Source organism: Periplaneta americana, chromosome 9 (genome assembly GCF_040183065.1).
Source record: "Periplaneta americana isolate PAMFEO1 chromosome 9, P.americana_PAMFEO1_priV1, whole genome shotgun sequence".
In the NCBI taxonomy this organism is placed as follows: Eukaryota; Metazoa; Arthropoda; class Insecta; order Blattodea; family Blattidae; genus Periplaneta; species Periplaneta americana.
Window position 1 is genome coordinate 79,291,558 of NC_091125.1, and position 21,421 is coordinate 79,312,978.

The 21,421-nt window shown below is 36.5% G+C and overlaps 1 long non-coding RNA gene across 1 annotated transcript; it reads right to left on the reverse strand.

Moving 5' to 3' along the window:
* Positions 1-2,765: 2,765 nt before the first annotated feature.
* LOC138706133 (uncharacterized) lies at positions 2,766-20,601 on the reverse strand. Its single transcript, XR_011333906.1, has 3 exons — positions 20,446-20,601; positions 11,814-11,876; positions 2,766-3,248 (listed from the first exon to the last, which is right to left on the reverse strand). It is a non-coding gene; the product is annotated as an uncharacterized lncRNA (long non-coding RNA).
* Positions 20,602-21,421: the final 820 nt, after the last annotated feature.

Here is a 21,421-nt window from a genome sequence, read left to right on the forward strand (position 1 = left end):
ACACGTTGTGTTGCAATGTGGACCGGGGTTCCTTCGTTATGTACGCAACTGTACTCGCCAGGTACATAAAATACGGACGACGCGGCACGTGCCATATACTCCGATACGAAACAACTTCACTTTTCCTTAAGTCATCCCGCATACACTATCTGCTAATAACATTCAAACTGGTACTACTACTACTACTACTACTACTACTACTACTACTACTACTACTACTACTACCGTTGCCATTGATGTTGCTACTAATAATGCTAACAGTGCGTACCATCTATATTCCTGCTGTTACCATTACAACTGATTTACATTAGCAATGTTACTGTTACTACAACTATCGCCACTGCTGCTACTGAAACTACGTAGCTACTCAACTACTACAACCATGACCCATTATTATTAATATTGAAGCAACAACGCTACTATACCGCTGTTGCTGCTACAGCCACTATCATTAATGCAGCTACTATGACTGCTTAAGCAACAGCTCTAAACACTGCAATTCTTACTGTTACCGTTTGTGATATTGCTGTTAATGCGACTTGCTACTGTTATTGCTACGTCTGTCACTGCCGCTACATCACTTGCTACAACTGCTCGTTTTACTGATACGGTTTATAATACTACAGTTACTTCTTGAGATTTTGTTTTTCTCGATCTCACACTAGACGAGCACACATTACTATAATTTTACTTAACAGAAGGATTTTCTTTTCGCAGCGGATAAGCAACTGTATTGTGAACGGTACAAATCGACAGTCGTGGGTGGCTCTTGCCGTTAGCTGTTACACACAGCACGGTTTGAAATTGTGACTCCATACATCATAATAGAACGATAGGGATTAAAATTCCACCGCGAATAAGTTGTAGGAAACTGAGTGCTTTAAACTCGACGCACGAGACTTGGAGAAGGGCGCAGTGATGATAAATACAGAACAGCCCACTTCAACCTTGGATTTCAAGTGCTTCTGGAAATTGGGGTCGGAATGTGAGAGGGATTCCGGGAAATGCAGTGTCCGCATAGTGGAAGAGATAGAATTCATACTTTATAAACATCAGCTTTAAATGAAGGGGTTCATAAAACAGAGGGGGTGAACTTTCAAAGCCTAGCATAGGCCTATACAAATGCGCATTGCAGTGAAACACAGCGAGGTGTAATTTATCTGTTTATAATAATAATAATAATAATAATAATAATAATAATATAATAACAATAAATTATTATTTAGATTTAGGTTAAAATGTAGATTACTTTTGGTGTGAGGATACGTGTCTGTCAACCACATTAGAGTACATGTTCTTAATTCTTAGTAATATTACTTACGGTGCACTCAAAGTTGGGTTTTGGCGTCTTGTCAGCCCATTTGAGTTGTGTGGATATAAAGGAAAAATTGTGACGGTGTCGTGTATAGTTCCTGGGATAGCTCAGTCGGTAGAGCATTCGTGCGCTAAGCGAAGGGTCCCGGGATCGATACCCGGCGCCGGAACAATTTTTCCTTGAAATTATTCAAACCTGCTTTACAGGGAGCTATTACCTGAAAGCCAGATTTACGTAATTTTATCCATCCCTCATTCGAATAATGTGAACGGCGTTTCTGAGACTACTATCGCTTATCAGTTCACAGCAGGTCAGTCAGCTACTTACAGTACATTAGTACAGGTACAGTTATCGGAAGTGTTAAGTTGTGTTTTTCAAGATGCCTTATAAATTTTCGACTGCAGAATACGCCGATATTGTGTATGTTTATGGTTTGTGCGATGGAAGTTCCTTGCGTGCCGTCGCTGAATATGAACGACGCTTTCCGAACAGAAGAGTACCATATCGAAGAGTATTTACTGTCTATGGGGTTGGATGTAAGACTTGGTATATCAAAGGAAGGTGAAAACGAGAGAGGCGCTAATCGACCGTATTTTGGATGCTGCACGCCACAAAGAACAGCCACGTGCAACTCTCCCGAGCGATGAGCGCGATTCACGCCCAAACGCAACAGTGCATTGAAGCAAAAGAAGGAAATGTGCGAAAACATCGACCTCGACATCTAGAACATTAGGTATGTATGCATACGTGAATATAAACTTTAAATTTGTCCTTTATCTATCTCTAAATGCGAGTTAGTACAATGGAATCCCACAAGTTTTTGTGAAATCAAAGAGACGTATCTCCGTAACCGTTCGAAAACGGACCTATATTCATATGAACTTCTTGACTCAGAATGACTTCAGAATTCACATCCAAAATTTTTACCTCTCCTCGTGAATCACCCTGTATTCTATTTTTCAGTTTGATTGAACGACGCTGTATCTACTACTAGGTTATTTAACGTCTATGGTTTATGTGGAGCGAGATGAGGCCGAGGTTTCGCCATAGATTAATTGAGATTCGCCCTGCAGTTGGGAAAAACCTCTGAAGAAATTGAACCAATCAGCTCAAGCGGGAATCCAACCGATGCCCGAGCAGATCTCTGGATCAGCAGGCAGACGCGTCAATCGACTGTCTACGCCAGTAGCGTACGTAGTGCTGAGAGGCATATGGCATAAATCTATTTGATATTGGCATCATCCGAACAACACCAAGAATGTTGAAGATGATGCGAGAGTTCAAATTGTGTTGTCGTGCCTGAATATAACAAACTGAAGGTTGGCTACCGTTTGGAGTACCTGCTGTAAACGTTACTACATTCATTCCATTTATTTCGTTAGCCACTGTTATATGAAGAAATGTGTAAAAGTGTTGTTTTATATTAACGGAAGTAGTAATATACGTCACGAAAAGTGTACTAAAATTTGTTTATTGAAGTATAATAGGAATTTCAAAATACAAGAATGCGAGATTCACTGTCATTGAACTTGCTATCGCAGAGACGAAAACACTCAATATGGTAATTACGTTTAATACCTACTTAATTTAACATGTTATTTAATAAAATTGGTTTTGTAAAGTTCAGTATATATAAGAATGAAATACGTGTAAATTTATTAATTTTTGAAACTAAATAGGCCTACTCATAAAATGTTACATTTACATCATTATGACCATAAAATCTTAAATTTTACTTATTTTTCGACTTGAAATTCCTGATAATTCTGAGATACAATTATCATTGTGGGCTCATTGTATTGTATGAATCCAATCTTGCTGAAAGTCTGAACAGAGTGTCTTCTAGTTTGTCGAGGTCTACTTCGCCAAGTTCTTCGGCAAATCTCTTTCCTCTTGAAAGTTCAAGTGGTCCTCCCTCGACGATGATAAACACCTGAAAGGACAAATACATTTGGTTTACCGATTTGTACTAAAATATGTATCAATTTAAACTGAAGAGGCACTCCAATTTTTTGGGATATAGAGGAAATTAGTAATACTATCGAGATATCCGGATTTATTTAAACTGCATGTTGTATGAGACGACGTATATCGCATCTCTCAAATAGCATTTACCCAGTGGCCCAGTACGTAATGCTTTTCTCCTACTTTCATTCCGATATTGATCAGCAGACAATGGATGCGGGATGACTTAAGAAAAAGTGAAGTTGTTTCGTATCGGAGTATATGGCACGTGCCGCGTAGTCCGTATTTTATGTAGCTGGCGAGTACAGCAACGTACATAACGAAGGTACCCCGGTCCACATTGCAACACAACGTGTGCAGTTGTGTTATCCTGCTCAAGTATTTAGTACGAGTTGAATAGTGTAGTGCTGATCCATTCATAATGTCGAAGTAAGTCAAAACGTTAAATTCGCTTAGAGATACGAAATGCAATTAAGAAGTATGAGAGTGACATTTTATGTATTAACGAAGACAATATCGTGTGTAATGTATGTAAAATTGAAATAAAAACCAGAACAACTCAGGCTATAGAGAAACATTGCAACAGTACATCGCACAGGAAATGCGTTGAAATGAAATTTGGGGAACCATCATCATCATCATCATCATCATAATCATCATCATTATCATTTAGTTGTGCGGGTCTAAACGACACGTGCAACATGATGCTCAGTGCATATATTCCTCTAAAGAAATTGAGTGATCTCCATTTTAGAGTTTTTCTTCAGAAATTCTCTCGATACAAAAACTCTTTAAGGGATAGGCGAAGACGATTCATCTTCGACAACTTACGAGAATATATCGTCGTTTACTGCAACGCTGGTAATTGCATCAATGATGACGAGGACTGAACTTGCAAGGTATGTATTACATTACGTTATTTTTCTTTTCCTTCTGACTGTACGGAGATACAGTAGCACGTTAATGTCGTCTGTTTACGTTTAAAACGTGTTGAGCCAATGGTTTGAATGAAAAAAATGTAACATATAGTAAATGTGCACCTACATTCAACGATGTCATCCCGCATCCACTGTCTATTGATCAGTCACGTCACTCTAATCATTCGTTGGCTTTGAGAAAGATCGAGATTCAAAATATTATTTTAGTAAAAATAATTAATATTCTTGAACTGTATTTATTATCTACTAGAAAAAGTTTTGCGGTGCAGGATAGCCCATTTTGAGATACGAGGGTTGTTTAAAAAGTTCATAGCCTGATATAGAAATTAAACTAGGATTATTCTGAAACGACCTTTATTTCTTAATATAATCCCCCATGAGATTCACACACTTGGTCTACCGGTGCTGCAATGCTGCTATACCCTCCTTGTACACAGATTTCTCGAGGTCTGCAAAAAAAGCCCTCTGCTACTGCGATAACCTTTTCATTTGACGAAAATTTCTTCCCAGCCAAATGAGTTTCGAGCTTTGGGAAAAGAAAGAAGTCTGAGCGTGCGAGATCTGGTGAGTACGGGGAGATGTGGCAACAATTCGAAACGTAGTTCGTGTAGTTTAGCAATCGAGATTGCAGACGTATAAGCAGGTGCATTGTCGTGATGAAATAGCACTTTCTTCTTGGCCATACCTGGCTTCTTCTCGTGAATTTTCCCTTTCAGTTGCCGCAGGAGATTTGAATAATATTCTCCGGTTATTACACTGGTATACAGTGATTTTGCTACTGAACAAAAACGAGTGTACCAACCCTAATTTGAATGTGATGATTACAGATCTGAAGTCTGGTTTTTTCTATCGCGTAACAGTTTTAAAATAATAACATTTTTTATTTTTTATTTTTACATTTTAATACATTTAGATCCATTTTACTTATTCATTCATAGTATTCTACCCAAGGGCAGGTCTTTTACTGCAAACCCAGCATTCTCCAGTCTTTCTTATTTTCTGCCTTCCTCTTTGTCTCATATGATCCATATATCTTAATGTCATCTATCATCTGATATCTTCTTCTGCCACGAACTCTTCTCCCGTTCACCATTTCTTCCAGTGCATCCTTCAGTAGGCAGTTTCTTCTCAACCAGTGACCCAACCAATTCCTTTTCCTCTTCCTGATCAGTTTCAGCACATTCTTTGTTCATCTACTCTTTTCAACACACCTACGTATCTTTCTCTGTCGATTTCACACTCTCCATCCTTCTCCATATCCACATTTCAAATGCTTCTATTCGCTTCTCTTCACTTCATCGTTATGTCCATGTTTCTCCCACACACAATGCTACACTTCACACAAAGCTCTTCCTTTCCTTAATTCTTTCTCCAGAGGTCTGCAGAAGATGTTCCTTTTTCTATTAAAAGCTTTCTTTGCCATTGCTAATCTCCTTTTGATATGAAACTTGATGTGTGGGGATAACCATATACTAAGAACTCAATAATGGTATTTACCGAGTATTTTCTACAAGTAACTCCAACTCTCTTATTTTAAATGGAACACCCAATATATATTTTTTATTTTTGAATAATGATACTCTATAAAAGTTTAAAAACTAGGGATATTATTTTTTAATCCAAGAAGAATTTGAGAAAGACACTGCTCTCCAATCCTATACGGTGAAGTGCTTGTACTTTTTAGCCCATTTCAACCGTTGCTTCATCATCCTGGTAGTAGGTCTTGATTTTCGAACAGATTTACACAGCTGTAGCTCAAATCAATCAGTCTTCTACAAAATTTTCTGGTAGACTTGGAGACTTCTGCATTCTCCAGTTTCATTCTAGTGTTGGTGGTTGTTATCATATTTTCTAATAATATTTTTCCCCAAAAATCGTTCACCATGAGAGAACAGCTTCTTTTTTCGTCTTCATTTACCCTTGCGGTTGGGTTGAAAAATTATCAGACGATGTAACTTACGGTTTACATTATCCACTGAAATTTTATAAATTTCACATTTTCTTGCTATTTCTCGTTGGGAAAGATTAGATTCAGTCAAGAGATCTCTTAACAATTCTATTTTTAGTTGGTATCAGGTTTTTAGCTATACAATTTCTGAAATTATTAAATTTTTAGGTCAGAGTTTAAAAAAGACATATAGACAGTTATAAGAATAATGTATCACTTTAAAATTACTATTTGATTTTTAGCAATACAAACAACTTCAATAACAGAGGAAAACAAATCCGTGCGCAGTTTCTTTCATAAACATAAAATGGTGCGAACATGTTAACAGTGTTATCAACACACTATCGTTTTAGCACTTTTTTCTCTCTTCAAAGGTTTCTTTAACCGAAAAAATACGTACACTCTTGCTAAAACCGCTTTTATGTGTTGTAAAGTGCATATCTCCATAAAAATGTACAATATTATTCAGTGGTCATATTAATTTGGCCAGGGACTGTAGTATATGATATGGTCATAATTTTTTCTAGTGATTTCAATTTACCTAGCGAACAGCTTTTCTAATGTCAGTTACTGTCTCTTTTTAAGGAAGAATTATTTGTCCTATGTTTATACTTTCAATTTATTCGTCGCCATTTTCCCCTATTTGCTTTCGTATACTCTTTCTCTGCTCCGCAGTTTTCTTCTTAAACACATTTTAGGTGGCACTTTATATTTAGAAAAACGTTCTGTTCTTGGCGTCATTGTCTCCGGTGTAGTTTTATACTAACATATATAGGTACTGTGCGAATCCATTCCACGGTTAATGGACCCATACATGTTCCTTTAAATAATAAAGTATTGCACACTGTATTTCTAGAAAAAAGTCGGTCTTTCTTTACTGTGGAACGTTATTGTATAGTCGTCCTTCCCTTACACATTCGTATAATTTGTTCATAAAATTCATAAATTTAGTTTGTATTTTTTGTATCAAACGCACCATAAGTATCACTCTGCTTCATGGTATTAAAGTTCTCTGAGGTTAAATTAATACAATTACAGTTTCAATGAAAGGCTGACTGTGTCTAATACAGATTGGAGTGCTGGAATTTGTAAAAGCGACTCTAAAGTTAGCAGAACTGTGATTACTACGTGGGCTTGTTTAGGATACTGCGAGCCTGATACGTCATAATTTATTTTACAAACGAATTAGGGATTTTGAACCTCTTAGACATAATCGACCATGTAAAAAGGGTGAAAACGAATAAATACTTGAAAGAAGAATTACTTAATTACAAATGGCTTTCAAAGAACTCGAGGTTCATTGCCGCCCTGACATAAGCCCGCCCTCGGTCCCTATCTGAATAAGATAAATCCAGTCCCTATCATCGTATCCCAACTCCTTCAAATCCCTTTCAATATTATACTCCCGTCTACGCCTCCCCAAATGCATTTTTCCTTCAGGTCTCCTAATTACGAGTGTGTTAGGTGAAGAATATAATGCGTGCAGTTCTGCTTTGTGAATCTTTCCCCATTCTCCTCTACTTCATCACTCTTAACCCCAAATAGTTTTCTAAGTACATTATTACTGAACACCCTTAACCTCTGTTCCTCTCTCAAAGTGCAAGTTCAAATTTCACAACCACACAGAACAACCGTTAATATAATTGTTTTATAAATTCTAACTTTCAGTTTTTTTGAAAGCAGAGTAGATGGCAAAAGCTTCTCAACCGAATAATAGCAAAACTTTCCCACATTTATTCTCTGGAGTGTCATTTATATTTGTTACTGTTGCTCCAAGATATCTGAATTTTTTTCACCTCTTCAAATGATAAATTTTCAATTTTTATATTTCCATGTCATACTATGTTCTAGTAATGAGACATAATCATATACTTAGTCTTTTCGGAATTTATTTCCAAACCTATCTCATTACTTACTTCAAGTAAAATTGTCATGTTTTCCCTAATAGTTTGTGGATTTTCTCCTAACATATTCACGTCATCCGCATAGACAAGCAGCTGATGTAATCCGTTCAATTCCGAACCCTCTTTGTTTTCCTGAACTTTCCTAATGACATATTCTAGAGCAAAGTTAAAAATTAAAGGTGATAGTGCATCTCCTCACTTTAGCCCGCAGAGGATTGGAAAAGCATCATACAGAAATTGATCTATATGGACTCTCACGGCACATTTTAATTAATAGAACTAGCTCCTTGGGAATATCAAATTCAATAAGAATATTATATAAAACTTCTCTCTTAAGCGAGTCATATGCCTTTTTGAAATCTATGAATAACTGATATACTGTGCCCTTTACTTCCATTTGCTTTCCAATATCTGTCGAATACAAAAAATCTGATCAATAGTCGATCTATTACGCCTAACTCCACATTGATGATTCCCAATAATAATTTCATCTACATATGGAGTTAATATTCTCAAAACAATATTGGACAACATTTTGTAGGACTGAGAGAAAAATTGAGAGAAGAATATGAAGAATTGAAGAAAAAGAAATTTGAATAATTATGCACTTGAAAAATCAAATCCTAAATTACCATGAATACTGTACAGTCTAGTACAGGAGCCGGAAAGATGTCAATCGCAATCTATCAGTAGATCACAAGAAAAGATTTGGTATATCGTGAGCGTTATTTACTAAAGAGTAACATGTTTGAAGAAATCTGTAATATTAACACTAAAATAATTATTCTTGAATTCTTTCGAATCGGCCATACAAATTTCTGGAGTTGAGTGAGGTTCTTATTTGCTTCAACTTATCTTTGTAAATATTCATTTTCAAAAATGAACCTCATGAAGAATAAATACAGAATTAGGCTAACTGATGAACATTTGGAATCGTACATTCGACAAAATCTTATCAATTATTTATGAAGTTTCATACTGAATAATTGCAAAGATGATTTTTATTGTAGCCTTTATTTTTTCACTAAAAGTTCAGTAGGCCTATTTGCAGTATTTTATTTCCATAAGTGTTTAATCCTATTGTCTTGAACATTTTGACGTGTAACGCCTATAGTCTGTCTACATTAATAGAAACAAATGAAAAGACTTTGTGAAACGGAAATTAAATTTGTGTCACTCAACTTCGGTTGACGTGAGGATGATAACGTCATATACAAATCCAACAATATTAAATACAAGCTCATTATTCTTATACTCCGCACGTATACATAACCTACTTGGAAGTGTTTATTATGGTCCATGAGGTGTTGCATATATTTTAAGAAATAATGTTATTCAGTTTTACTTTAATACGGACGCGAAACTAACGCGTACAAAATAGATGGGTAACTATAGAAAGTTAGTACAAGCTTGTCGTTACTCACATAGAGAGGGATAAATAACAATAACATTTATTACGGAGTATTCTCATGAACTTATATACAGAATACAAGTTAATTTTTAACAGCTGTTTGTAGCTCAGAAACAGTGCACTTGTCCTCTTAATAGTGGGTTTATATTGAGTACATTACTATTATTATCGAAGAGTTGGCTTATTCATAGCTTATATTATTCCGTTCATTAGATACACTTAAATCTTACAGCAAATTTTATTTATCTTAATTACTTTATAAATGCTACATGCAATAATGAAAATTTCCTAAACATCCTGCCACTTTTTTCACTGATGTTCTGTTATTTGAGTTCCCCAGAAACAAATGTCGTGATTATTGTGATTGTCATTCATTAGGAATAGATTATTTCAAAATGTGAGAACTTCTCATTAGATCTTCAAAACATCGAGGTTGTCTGTCCCTGATCTAGTAAGATAAATCGTTTCATTCATTCATAGTTTTCTGCCCAAAAGCAGGTATTTCACTATAAACCCAGCATTCTTCAATCTTTCCTATTTTCTGCCTTCCTCTTAGTCTTCGCATATGATCCATCTATCTTAATGTCGTCTATCATCTGATATCTTTCTGTCCCGAATTCTTCTCCCGTTCACTATTCCTTCCAGTGTATTCGTCTGTAAGCTGTTTCTTCTCAGCGAGTGACCCAAACAATTCTTCTCTCTCTCTTTCTGATCAGTTTCAGCATCATTCTTTCTTCATCCAATCTTTCAAAAACAATTTAATTTGTTATTCTCTCTGTCCATTTCACACGCTTCATTCTTTTCCATATCCATATTTCAAATGCCTCTACTATAGTCTTTCCTCTTCACTTCGTTGTAATGTCCATGTTTCTGCCCTATATTCTGCCCTATATTCTGCCGAGGTTATATCAGTGTCGCCGGTGTGCTGGAATTTTGTCCCGCAGGAGATCTTTTACATGCCAGTAAATATACTAACATGAGCCTATCCCATTTAAGTAGGTACACTTAAATGTCATCGACCTGGGTCGGGATCGAACCCGCAACCTCAAGTGCAGAAGGCCAGCGCTATACCAACTATGCTAAAAAGGCAGACTTCTGCCCTATATAATGGTAGACTCCACACAAAGCACTTCACTATTCTCTTCCTTAATTCTTATTCCAGAGGTCCACAGAAGATGCCCCTTTTTCTATTAAAACCTTCTTTTACCATTTGCTATCCTCCTTTTGACTTTCTGGCAGCAGCTCATGTTACTGCTTATAGCACACTCCAAGTATTTGAAGCCGTCCACTTGCTCCACTGCCTCATCTCGAATTCGCTAACCATTATCTTTGTCTTGTTTGCATTTATCTTCATCCCATACTTCTCACAGCTATGATTTAGTTTCAGTAGCATATCCTTTGGTATCGTTCACATCATCAGCAAATCTTATGCACGTCATTCTTCTTCTACTATCACCCCTCCCATCCAACAAAAATGGAGGTACCGTGTCGTTAGCACAATGATCTCCTGCCGTTTTACCTGGCTTTCGTAACCGGATTTCGCTACCTGCCGTAGCTCCTCACGATGCTAGGTACGCACCTGTCCCATACAGTGGCCGAAATTTTAGGAGAACATTTCTTTCCCATAAGGACTCAAACCAGTGCGCATTCCGTAACGCGAGTCGTAGTCAGGATGTCTTGTACCTCTAAGCCACGGCGCGGAACAGATAAGAATAATTGTAGTTTTAAACGAAATATTGCTATTACCATATGGGAAATGCCTGTTATTATTCGGTTGAGAAGCTTTTATCATCCAGTCTGCTGTCAAAAAACCTGAAAGTTAGAATTTATAAAACAGTTATATTACCGGTTGTTCTTTATGGTTGTGAAACTTGGACTCTCACTTTGAGAGAGGAACATAGGTTAAGGATGTTTGAGAATAAGATGCTTATGAAAATATTTGGGGCTAAGAGGGATGAAGTTACAGGAGAATGGAGAAAGTTACACAACACAGAACTGCACGCATTGTATTCTTCACCTGACATAATTAGGAACATGAAATCCAGACGTTTGAGATGGGCAGGGCATGAGCACGTATGGGCGAATCCAGAAATCCACATAGAGTGTTAGTTGGGAGGCCGGAGGGAAAAAGACCTTTAGGGAGGCCGAGAAGTAGATGGGAAGATAATATTAAAATGGATTTGAGAGAGGTGGGATATGATGATAGATAATGGATTAATCTTGCTCAGGATAGGGACCAATGGCGGGCTTATGTGAGGGTGGCAATGAACCTCCGGGTTCCTTAAAAGCCGGTAAGTAAGTAATTAAGTAAGTAAGTATTTATTGCTATTACCTGTGTGAGCAGCAGAAAGAAGATGGCGACTAGTTGTGGCTTCATGTCTGATGCTGAATATGCCTGCATAGAAGAAATAAGATTTTAGACAATTTAGTAAAAAGTAACTGTACCATTAATCACGGTTGCAGAGGATACAACTGTTTACAACTGAACAAAATATTTTAACTAAGCCATCATTCATGATCATTCTGAGCTGACGATATTTTTGCAATGATGCCCCAATTCGATTCGTGGTTGATCCTGTAACTTTTACTTGCAATGGCAAATTTTCTTAAAGTAATTCATTCCCCGTACAGTATTCATGCTCTTACACACCACTTCTTACCAACAAGCACTCTTTTAAGTACTGAATTTCTTCAGCAGCTTGTCGTCATTAAGTAGGGAGTAAATGATTTTGGAATTTAATTTGCCCGTAAAAATCTCGGAAACTATAAAAATCTTGTAAACTTCAAACTGAATATTTTACTTGCTTCCCCACTATAAGTTAAGTGCAAATAGTCATATACGAGGGTTAATAATAAAATTAAGTAAGGTTCCTCGGTAATAAATCTTTGCATATTTTGGGAAATTATTGTTATTTAATTCTTTCATCTTCGTACAACTATACACTGCTCACGATTCAAGGCGTTCTGACAGTACGATCCAGCTTTTGCAATCCTTTCTCTGAAACAATATGGAATATCCTTCTTACAGCTCGGACTTACCCTCATTCGATTTCCATTTGTTTGGACCACTGAAGAAACATCTTGGAGGAAGACTATTTCTGGATGATGCTTTTGTACAGATGCTATCAAAGAATGGTTCCAACATCAAGGGCTGGATTTCTACAGAGAGGATATTCAAGCTTGGGCCACCATGTGATAAGTGTATAAATGGTCTAGGTGACTGTAGAAATTTAGTAAACAATTTGAAGTTCGACATTGAAAATTAAATTTGTGCACAAGTTATACATAAATACATCCGAAAAATAGGGAACATTATTTAATGTTTAACCTTCGTATATTGACTTGTACTAATAAGTTGATGTCAGAATTATGTTTATTACTTTTTGTTGGCTAGTCTTCTTCATATTATTACTTTGTATTCGTTGTATGTGATTTGCATTTCATATTAGAATATTTAAATATTTTTCATTGTGAATGCTCGTATACATAATTTAAATTTTATTTAAATACACTACATTAATATCTCAATACTTTACAGTTCCAGTGTCAAGATAAAGAATATTTTTCCTGGTGTGGGTTGTAAGGGATAGTGATGTGCATTCCATAACCTCTCCTATCCTAATCCCATCCTCACCTACTCGTGGTACAACCTGTTATTACAGACGAGGCTCTGGGGACCGAATCACAGCGGTATAACTGTTGAATCAATCCTTAGGAAATGCAATATTAAAATGGCCCATTACTGTGGCGAAAGAGCGTCTTCTGGGTGGCAAACAGAAGTATGGTCGGTGGACATACTTCAGTAGTCCTCCTGGCTGGATTCAGTGAATTCTTTGATCAATGACAGGTGAGATCCTCTAAGTCTAAGCATTTTGGGGGTTGATAATGAACAATGTAATTACCAATTCATTAAAATATGTTCATTTATAATACTGATTACAGTATTCTCATAATGAAAAATAGTTGTTCCCAAGAAAGAAATTAACTTTGTTCTTAAATCGATAACATTAGATACACACTGCTTTCCTGGTGTCTGAACGATTACAAATTACACTGGTCAACAGTGATTTTGTTAAATATACAATTTCTGCTGTTTATTATGTAATATCTGCTGATTTCAAAAATGAAGACAGAATTTTTCTACCACCCACCAGTTTTTTTTTTTGTAATTTTAGAAAAATTGATTTATTTTTGTTGCTGTAAACCCTACACTCCTTAACATGCTAGTGGAAAGAAAATACAAAAGGTTGGATAAAAAGTAATGGCAACAGTTCGATAATTCTGACATGGCTTTATTTACAGGGGTACAACATTTATGTACCTTTAATATAGTCGCCCCCCTTATTTATACCTTTTGCCAAATGTTTGGAAGGCGTCGTATTGACTGCTCTATAGCACAGATAAGTTCATCTCTGGTATTGCACCGGGTCCCTCACAGTTCTTCTTTCACTTTGACGAAGAGATCGTAATCGCATGGACTCATATCGGGTGAGTACGGTAGATGTTCCAGAATCTTCCATTGCTAGCAGCGCAAGAGGTCCTTGACAGCAGCGGTGTGACTCCTTGCATTGTCACGAAGAATGATGGGATTATGTACCACCAAGTGTCGTCGTTTTCTCCTGAGCCTGGACGAAGGTGGTGGTGCTTTACGCAGTCCCTGAAAACATTCTTTTGCACTACAACCTCGTGCCAGATCAATTTTGATACAGGAACGTTGCTCTAGTTTGGTAAACATGATCTTAGGCACTCGCACTATCCCTATGAAAGTCAACGTTTTACACACTGCAGTAGATTGACAGAGTACTGTCGCCGCTGGCTGCACTAACTCATCTAACAGTCCTTGTTCATATCCGTACAGTTGGCAGCTCTCGAAAGCACCATCATCATGTCACAGCAATGTTGCCATAACTTTTTATCCAACCCTTGTAATTCAAATATTTCATTCCATTGCTTTAACAATTGACCTATAATTTTAGACCATTGTTGTCTGTGAAGTCAGAATTCTTAAAAATGATTTTTTTCCTCATAAGACTGCGAGAGTTAGTATTAATTCTTAGTTGCTTGAGTTTGAACTTAGTACTGTACAATCATGAAAGAAGTTTCATAACCCGTGCTTTATTTGTTCTACTTTTAAGTGTGGTAAAAGTACACTCAGGGACAAAAAAAACCGGACACTTTAATATTTGCTGGTATTTTGCAAAATATTATCTTCTCATACAATGTTATGGTAGCCATCTGTTGTTATGGAGACGTGTATACATTGTTGATTGTTTTTTGTTTTATAAACAAGCCATTACAACCAAATATTCCAATTTTGCTTTCTGAGTCTCAGCTATAACAATTTTGTCTCAACCATTTTGTGCTTCATTATCGTTATCATTCGTTATTTCTTTATTTTTACATTTTGTGAATTTAAGTGGGGTTGTAACATTTGTCTTAAAACAAAATGCGACCTGAAGGTGTGGCTCGAGCTGTAGTCCTTTACGATGATGGACGCAGTGTACGTTACATTGCAAATGTTATGAATATGGCTAGAAGCACAACCCATGATGCCATAAAACGGTATAGAGAGACCCTAGAATATACCAGAAGACCAGGTTCGGGTCGTCCAAGAGCTACAAATCCAAATGAATACAGGTATATGGTGTTGAGAGTTCTTAGGGAGCGCAACCTGCCAGCTACTAGTGTAGCCCAGCAATTTGTTAACATGCATGGACGCCCAATTTCGGCCAAAACAGTTAGAAGGAGGTTGAAAGCAAGTGGACTGATATCAAGTAGACCTGCAACTGGTCCCAGACTTCTCAGGATGTATCGAGTTGAACGACTGCGTTTTGCAAATGATCACAGGGATTGGAGAAATGGACAGTGGAGCTGTGTTCTGTTCACCGATGAGTCCCGTTTCAATCTATGCTCACCTGATGGACGTGAAAGTGTTTGGAGAAGGAGGGGAGAACGATTTTCACAGTGTTGCATTACCGAAAATGTGCCGTATGGAGGTGGTGAAGTGATGGTTTGGGCAGGAGTGTGTACGGATGCTCGTACAGAGTTGGTTTTTGTTGAAAATGGAAGACTAACAGCTTATAGGTATATAAATGAATGTTTGGCTGATCGTGTTGTGCCATTTGGCCAATTTGTAGGCGATTAATTTTGTTTTAATGCACGATAATGCACGGCCGCATATTGCCCATGCGATCGGAGATTATCTCCAAGAAGTGGGAATCCATGTTCTTCCATGGCCAGCAAGGAGTCCAGACATGAAACCAATTGAAAACGTGTGGGACATGCTGGGACAGCGTGTTAAGAATAGACGACCGAGATCAGAATCCTTACAAGAGTTGAGGCGAGCACTTGGCGAAGAATGGGAACTTATTCCTCAAGAAGACATTGCTAACCAAATTGAGAGCATGCCAAGACGTATGGATGCAGTTATTCAAGCCAGAGGGGGTAATACCCGTTACTAAAAAGAGTTTTTGATGTTTAAGGCACCATAAAATGAAAAAACAGTTAGACCAAACGATGCCATAGTTATACGCCCTTTGTAATTTTTTGTAAATTTTCTCATCAGAGATTTTTATTTTTTTCAAATGTTGTCGTATAAGGTGCTAAATGGAACATTATTTTGTTTAAATGGGTTTTGTTTCATTTTGAAATAATTGGCAACAAAATACAAGCCAATATAGAAGTGTCCGGTTTTTTTTGTCCCTGAGTGTATAAAGTGAAACATACCTCGAAATACTGTATAAATCACTTAAATAATTTATATTATATTATATTATATTATATTATATTATATTATATTATATTATATTATATTATATATATATATATATATATATATATATATATATATATATACTCTTAAACAATGTTTGTTACTTTTGTGATCAGTTAACTTTGAAATCACAAAGGTGAATTTTACTACACTAGTTAAAAGACTTTACGAGTGTTCTTTTGATTACAAAATAGATGAAGACAGGAACTGGGCCACTGAAATCTGTTGTGGTCCATATAATTCTATTACCCTAGCTGGTTGGCTAAAAGGATCACTTCATATGCTTTCTTTCAGTTCCAATGATATCTCGGGAACTTAAGGATCATTCAACAGATTGTTACTTTCTAGGAACCACAGGTCAGAGATTACAGGGAACTTGTCAGCGAGCTGATTCAGAACTATAACGTGATGGGGTGTCATGTATCTCTCAAAATAACTTCTTGGATTCTCATCTACTTTTTCTTTCCTCAATACCTTCGGATAGTGAGCAACGAACATGGGCAGCGTTTTTATCAGAAATTTTCTGAAATGAAAAGGCGCTATCATGAAAAATGGAGCCCAAATATTCTGTCAGACTACTGTTGAACATTCAAAAGAGATGCTTCTCGAGCGAAGTATAGCCTAAAATCTATTTCGCAGACATTTTAGGTTAATACATATGATTTTAGGTAAAATGTTAGAAGGTATCAATACTAGAAAAGTCTGAAGTACATTTCATATAATTACTCAAAAACCCTGGTTGATAGAAACATTCTGAAAACAGATCTGAAATTAGCACGAAAAATTCTATAAGAATCACCCACTCTTTGCCTTTTAACAAAAAATACGTTTAATTTTGTTGACTAGTGTTATCTTTCAAAAGGAATAGATGCAAGCAATCGGAGATTATTTAGTAAAGAGAACGATACACAGCTACTGAAAATCAATACTTGCAGCATGCATTGAACAGATTTCGCTTCCCTAAATCCATATCGTAATTAACACAGAAGTGTAACAAGATTCGTCGTATCACTTAGTTAGCAAATGTATATGAACAGTGTCCTATTCCACTGTACTTTACTGGTGTTGGAAGGTAGTGTTACCACACCAGGAACAAGACTTCTAGAAACTCATTAAATCGAACTCTCTAACGATTTAGTCGTCCGAATGATCTACGGCCGGCCCGGGCACTAATACCTCAATCGAGTTACTGCAGATTACCCCTTAACTCCCCACTCCAACTTCCTCGGTTGAGACAGTAATGTTTTGACCTGATACGAGTAGACAGTAAGCATTTTTGAGTGACGGATGATATAAGGCAGGCATCATAGCTTTTACGAACTTTCGGCTCTCGCTGGTCGCCTAAAATCCACCACTGATGCACAGTGCCTTACTCTGCGTTTGTTTATAAGGAGGTGCAAGCGAAAAGGACGTGGGTGGGAGTTTTGAGTTCCGTTTCACTTCCCCGTTATGTCCAGGCCTGATCTACAGTTATTTATTTCTGGACATCTCAAGTCTGTAACATGAATTTCATTTAAATCGTTTAACCGCGTATCAAATCCTACGTAATTCTACTCGTACTTGATGCCAATACACATAGTCAGACACAAAGTTTTCCCACAATTGCACAAAATATGTACCTGATTAAATAAAAGTAAAAGGTTGAAAGCATAAATAATATTAAGATCCGAATATTATTTTTTAAATTTATTGAGTATGCCCCAACGAATAAAACTCATATTTAGGGACTATACAGGAATATATACATATGTTATACAATATAATTGAACAAATCATAAAACTACAGAACATTAAAGTTTTAGGGAGAAGGGAGAAAAAGTTTGAAACCATGAAATAAATAAACGAATCGAGAATTAAAATAAATAAACTTCCCAGATGACTGAGTGAAAGAATGTAAAGTAAAAAGTGGACAAAACGTAAGGCATAGATTCCTCATATGCATAGAAGAAAAAATGGTTATATTAACATGGGTCCGGAAATGCTTGGTTTTTGAGTAGGGCTTGCCAGTACGACCATATTGCTCTCCAATACATTTCATTGCTGGAATAAATTATTATTTACAGTTACTTAGATGAACTGTACAAAATGGCGATCTCTTGCCTAAATACAGACCGCAACTCGTCTCATATAGATCCGAACAAGCTTGGCCTCCACGTTCACCAGATCTCAACCCATTGCATTTATTTATGTGGGGCACTAAAGTCATTGCTGTATTCGACCATTGTAGTTAATGAAGGAGCTCTCCGTCAGAGGATTCTGCAAGGCTGCCAGACAATAAGTAGAGGAAAAAGTACAAATATGGAATATTATTTTGTTTTTTCGTTTTGGAACATAGATGTTTTGAATACTGAACGTAAAGTATCGTCCTGTTTATTGCTGAATGTCTCTGTGATTGGTACGCCGGACTTAGAAGTTCGCAAGATGTTATAAAATGTTTGAGAAAAATAATTTCCTCAAAATCTAACATATTTCCTTCATTAAAATGTAGATACAAATGTGAATACTATTAACAATTACAAGATTAACAGAATTGTGAAGTTAAAATGGCTCTACTAAGGAAAGCAGAGAACAAACATTAAGCATCTTCATTAGAAGGTATTTTCCCAACAGTAACACTGAATCCAGATGAATCGTCTCTCACGTCTTTTCTCGAACTACTTTTACGGCTTCTTGCGTTGCCTTTTCATTTCACTGTTTTCTAACTTTGTTAGAAGGTGAGGTTTTTCCTCCTCCTACAGATGCCAACACTAATAACGAAACAGAAAACCAGGGTATAAGGGTGGAATACTAATAATCCTAATAGTTAATATTTATGACACACTGATATTGTAAGTCATAACCTCAAAATATGTCATAATTAGAGCCCGGAATTTTAGGTGCTAAAAGTTAATATTGTTCCTCGGTATAGTTTATAAAATAGAAGCCATGCCTCCACTTCTTTGACACGTCATTCTTGTCATTCATTATTTTCCTTTTGGTGCCGTTAAAGTTCTCTAGTCCTCTTAAATACCTCTTACAAATTAGCGCACGGTTTAAAAGATTCATTACCCATCCTTATAACTTTGTTGTCTATTATTACTTATCGGACTCCTGTGAACTAGGCTTAAAACCCTCCTCACGGGCACCACATCTATTCATCTACACTCAGTGTCATTCTTAACTTTTAGCACCAAAAATTCCGAGCTCTAGTCATAATTTAACCCATTGTAGCACAAATTAATTTTGTATGTTTTTCATTTCATGGATCATAACAAAGCTTCGATCATTTTTTTCAAAATTTTAACTCTGCACACAATTTCAAAACATAGATGGCACCTCTATGTATACTGAAGCGGTGGTTCCTTGGTGGTATATCTGTGCCATAAAATTTAGAAAGAAAGAAAACGATGGTTCTTCTGAACACCCGCTATGCTGCAAAGGGTTAAACAAAATCAATTAAACATATATTGCTATAAATGTATATTATTTCTCTTGAATATAAACATATAATTAATATTTCTGACATTGAGGAATAACAATCTGTACTCAAGAAAAGAACATCGCTAAAATTTTCACTTTCCTCGAAAACGCAATAATGATTAACGTTCCAACTGTTCAGCTTCTAACTGCAAACTAAAACATTCTCGCGAAAGAGAGTATTAGTATGTAGTAACTTGGATAGCTTCCGCTAGAAAACAACTCCCCTCAGGTCATTTATATCATACTATTTCATATTTGTACCCTTATTTAATATTTGTAACACTTCATCTACTGTGCCAGTAATTTTGGGAGCATGTTCGGATCTCGATGAGACGACGAGGTGCTCCTGTATTCAGGTAGGAAGTGAACATTTTGAACATTTCATCTAAGGAATATAATGTAAACAGAAAACGAATAGATATTATAAAAGAATAAATATTCGTAATAATTTATACATAAATAATAATAAATATGTAATGAAGTAATACATAGTTTTAAAAATATAACATTGGGCCTGTTTTATTATTCCTTTTCAATTTTTATCGCCCTCAGCGCCAATTCAAACCTGAAATCACGTATTCAGCGCCAAGTGAGGTAATAATTTTGTCTCCATTGTGTCTAAAATAGTGTTCTACGAAGCCAAGTAGCGAGGGGACGAGGTGGGTTACTAAACCAACCTACTTACAGCTGGATAATATGTAGTTAAGTGATTATTGTTAGTAGACTTACTCACAATTTCTTTGCCAGGTGCTCAAAGGTCGAATGCACTAAGTTGAGACTCAGTGTGTGTGAACGTTTACACAGGAGGAGATGCCAGAAACTGCACTCCATGAACTAAGACGTTTTAGTTTTTCTGCGACTTGCATATCACTTCCAGTTTCAGAACGGATGTGTACTACCCTTGAACAGTAAAGAAGAATCCGACCGCAACATCCTGTGCACTTAAATAGCATACGGTACGGCAGCAGTGATAAGATAAATATTCTTATTTATTACTTAGCTATTCGTATTACTGCACAAAATATAGGGGAAATTAATATGCTAATATAAAAATTAAATTGTAAGAAAATACAGTACAGTAGATTCCGGAATCTCTAATACCTAAGAGTTGCTTCCGACGTTCTTTAGCAATCGGTTATTTAACGACATCGTTTCAGTTACGAGGTTATTTGGCATTGGTAGAATTTTTGGTGAGAGCTAGGTGGTATTTGGCAAGATTGACTCTTAGGATTCCCTTTGGGATTATCTGACTTTCGCTTTACAGCTGGGGAAAACTCGAAAAAACCGAATTAGATACCAGTCAAAACGCTGTTCGAACTCACGCCCGAACGTAGTCTTTAGAAAATGAGTTCCACTCCTAATCCTTGAGCTCCATCAGTGGCCTTAAATATGTTGCCTGAACTCTTGTACAAAGTATCTTCCACTCAAAGTATTGGAGCAAGTCAATATAATCAGAACGTATGCACGAAAAATATGTTTACATCATAACCAACATGAAAATTCTTCAAATACGCCAAAATATAACAGAATTTCTATTTATTCAAAACCTATCCAAAGTATAGTGATGGAAGAGTGGAACAAAGAAACATTCTTTCCGGCACCAGGATTTGAACCCGGGTTTTCAGCTCTACGTGCTGACGCTTTATCCACTAAGCCACACCGGATTCTCATCCCGATGTCGGATCGAATCCTTTCAGTTTAAGTTCCAC